Genomic DNA, 3,759 nt, shown 5'->3' with positions numbered 1-3,759 from the left:
ATTTTTTTTTATTGAGAATCAGATTTATTTTTTAAGTGGTTATTTATTTTTTGAGAGGGGGTGGGGAGAGGCAGAGAGAAAGAGAGACACAGAATCTGGAGCAGGCTCCAGGCTCTGAGCTGTCAGCACAGAACCTGACGTGGGGCTCGAACTCACGAACCGTGATATTATGACCTGAGCTGAAATTGGATGCCTAACTGACCGAGCCACCCAGTCACCCTGCGAATCCGGTTTCTTAAGGAATTATCTGAAGAAACATTTTGAGAGTTTGAAGACCTCTGAGAACTGTTTCAGCCATAAAAATCTTAAGTGGGCAAATCCCATCTTTACACTAAATTTTCAAACTTAAATGTGTAACTTTTTCTGATAGGGAAAGATCTCTCTTGTGCAAACATTACAAGTTTTCTTCCACAGGTCTTAACCCTTGAACTGGTTTTCTAGAATGTTCTTCCCTCCTCAATTGGATACCCTATGTGTCATTTGGATCCTTGTTAAATGTCACTTAAGCCAGGAAGCCTTCCTCACCTGCCGAGAATATAGGCTCCCTATCATTTCTTCCATGGCCTTATATTTACTTTCACTTTCTCTTTTTTAAGCCTTCTCTCATGATTGTATAAAACTGACATTCACTCGTTCATTCACTGACTCACTAACTTATCAATCCAATTATATATTTGGTATCTTTCTCCTTCTCTTCCAAAATCACAAATTCTATTAGGGCAGAAAAACATTAGGTCTTATTCTTCACTGTATCCACTGCTTAGATGAACACCTCCTATACTTAAGGATCTCAATAATACCTAGTAAATGAATGAATTAAAAAGTCAAGAGTATTAAGAAGGAAGTTTGCAGGTAATTGAGCAAAGTTAGAGGGACCCACATGATTTATCTGTATGGGCAAATGTGAATTCTTTCAGCTGTCAAAGACTACTTCCATTTTTTAAAATGTGTTTTATAAATTTTTCATTTTTACTTTAAAAAGATATGCAGAAACTTCTTTGCCACATCAGCATGTCTCAAATAAGTGAGCAAATAAAAGTACAGTGTATTGCATAAGATTATCCATAGTACTCATGTACTTACTTAGGACCTTTCCACCATTAAAACACAGCCTGGCCCTGCCGGGTTAGCCATGCTCCAAATTTAGAAGAAAGAATTTCTACTTCTAGAGGAATGGAAGTTGTTTGTTTTGTTCCATTGTATAGCCAAACTTTTTTTTTTCTGTTGATACTTAAATTTTTTTTAACAGATATGAATGATTAGTCAAGGGGAGAAATTTTCAGAAATGAGAACAATGTAAATAATGTATAACTTTGATTTTTTTTCTCTCTTCCTACTTTTACATTAGTATAGAGAACTCTCCTACCCTAAACTTGCAGCTTCTTCAGGTCAACTAAAGAGCTACATGCAGAAATAAACCAAACTCCCGACAGTGTGATATTCTTAGGTTCATTCTGAAAATGACTGATAAATCTCTCAGCTTCCCAGTTCCAAGCAGCCTTTTTATAAGGCATTGTTAATCTAGATGGGATAGAGCTTCGAACAAAATAGAGGTAGACTTTATAATCTTAAGTGATTTTAGCTTAAGTGGTTTTGTTATATGCCTTCCTGTGTGACTTAGAAAAGTGACTTTTCCTTGTAGTTGGCTCAGGGTGATAGACTCCTGTTCTTCAAGCAACAGATACTTTGCAAACAAGTTGGTTTTCAAGCTGGGGTCACCTCAGGTCATTCTTAGAAGCAAGAGTGGTGAGTGAGCTCAGCACCTGCTAGCCACCACTAATACGCATGTGGGAGATTTTGCTGTGGCAGCTGAGTCAACAGCTGGGATTCTAAAATCCTTAACTTGCACATAGGATTTAGCTTTCTCACCCACAAAATTAGGGTCCTATATTTACCATCTGTGTGTCACTTTATATTTATGAAATTATATGAAAAAGAATTTATTGGGGAAGTAAAGAAATAGTTTTGAAAATAATTTAAGACCTTGAATCTGTGCCTTAGAAATTCAGTTTTGATGAGACATAGTCCATTAGACATAACAATAGCTCATTAACAAAACTTTGGAAAGGAATCATTATTAATTAAACAAAGAAAACAAAAACCATGAGCTTTTGAAAAGGCTCTCTATCCCCTTTACCAATAATGGGAGAAAGCTTTCTAAACTGCTACAGAGTTCATCCAATACTTTATTCTCTTTAACCCTATCAATTTTAATATACAATGGAAAGAAAAATGAAAATTCACCTTATGCCACCGTAGGATGTCTTTTTTTTTTCCCCCTTATGTGCAAGGACATTTGCTTTTTGCTAGAGTCTTCTAATTAAAGGAATGGCTGCCAAAATGCAGGTCACTTTGTCAGGTGTGGGACCTTTTAAGAAACAGAGAAACCAGATTCTACCAGGCTAATATGCACAGGTGAGATGCAAATCTACCACCAACAGTTCCCATTGGTATCATTAGCCCTCCTGTCCGATAAATAAACAGCCTCTCTTAGAAAGTGCTTCTACATTGTGCTGCAACTTCTGAGCGGTAGCTTGCAAAGAAAGAAAGAGTGATCAAAGAGTAAGTGTCCCCAAACAGGCTTTCCCTTGGACCAGGCATTGTGCTGGTCTGGGGAATAAAGGGCGTAACTTCTATGTGCTTCTGCAGAGTAGTGTGTCAGTTTTCATATGCCCTCTTCTCTTGATAAGTAACAGTGAGTGTTTTTCATGTCTCCGCAGTATGGTGGTCTTCAATTAAGTGCTTACAGCCTTGCACAGGTAGAAGGGACTGAGAGATGAGCCTCTTATGGAGGAAACATATTCACCTTTGCCTTCCTTTACAACTGTACGGTCACATACTTGTTTTTCTTACTGCAAATGACTGAGTTCAAGTGGGAGTGGAGGATTTTTTCTTTTTTGAGTTTGGCAAAGTATCAGTTCAAATATGCTGCTTAGTTTGGAGAATTAAAAAAAAATCAAGTAGGATTCTGTTTGAAATGTTTACTCTTTCTCCAGATTTTGGATATGACTTAACATTAACTTTTGCAGAGATACATTTTCCTTTTTTCAAAATAGCTTTAGGTTATTAATCTGATGTTAAAGTTTATAATCTGAGATGATTTGTTTTTTTTCTTATAGGAGATTTCCAGTGTCAGTAACTCCATAACTGTATGGTCCTAATTTAAAATAATTGTTTTGAAGTATAAATAAGCAACTCTGTCAGTGTGAGACTTTAGAGGAAAGGGCAGTCTTCCAAGCAAATTATAAACAAATTGACCCTCTTAAGATTTTTATTCTTATCTAAAAACCCGTTCTTTGCCAGTAAGCCTCATGATTTTTTTTTCTTTTTTTTTTTTTTTTGTGGCTAGGAAAGCACAGTTCTTAATGGTCCATTATCCTCAGCCTTTTTGATCCAGACAAGTAAAAGCAAGCCCATGCCTCAGGAAGAATGATTGATTTAGTTATATGGGCATAATTGTTCTATTAGGAAGATTCAGTTCGTTAAAGCTCAGGGGAATGAGAAAGTTAGAGGTGAGGCTGGCTAGACTTACCTTGACAGGGAGACAATCAAGTGAGGAGAAATCAATTGGCATCCACTTAATCGTCTATGATGTGTAAAAACTATTCCAAGAAATTAAGTTTCTATTTCTCTCAAAAATGAGAAATCAGTACTTTTAGTTCAATTAAAGTGCACATTTCACTTATAAATAAAGATAGAATAATTTCAAGGTATATGAAGTTCCTTTAGAAGTAGAATTTCATGCTAATATATATATTA

Source organism: Suricata suricatta, chromosome 1, assembly GCF_006229205.1.
Source record: "Suricata suricatta isolate VVHF042 chromosome 1, meerkat_22Aug2017_6uvM2_HiC, whole genome shotgun sequence".
In the NCBI taxonomy this organism is placed as follows: domain Eukaryota; kingdom Metazoa; phylum Chordata; class Mammalia; order Carnivora; family Herpestidae; genus Suricata; species Suricata suricatta.
This window is presented reverse-complemented; position numbering follows the sequence as displayed.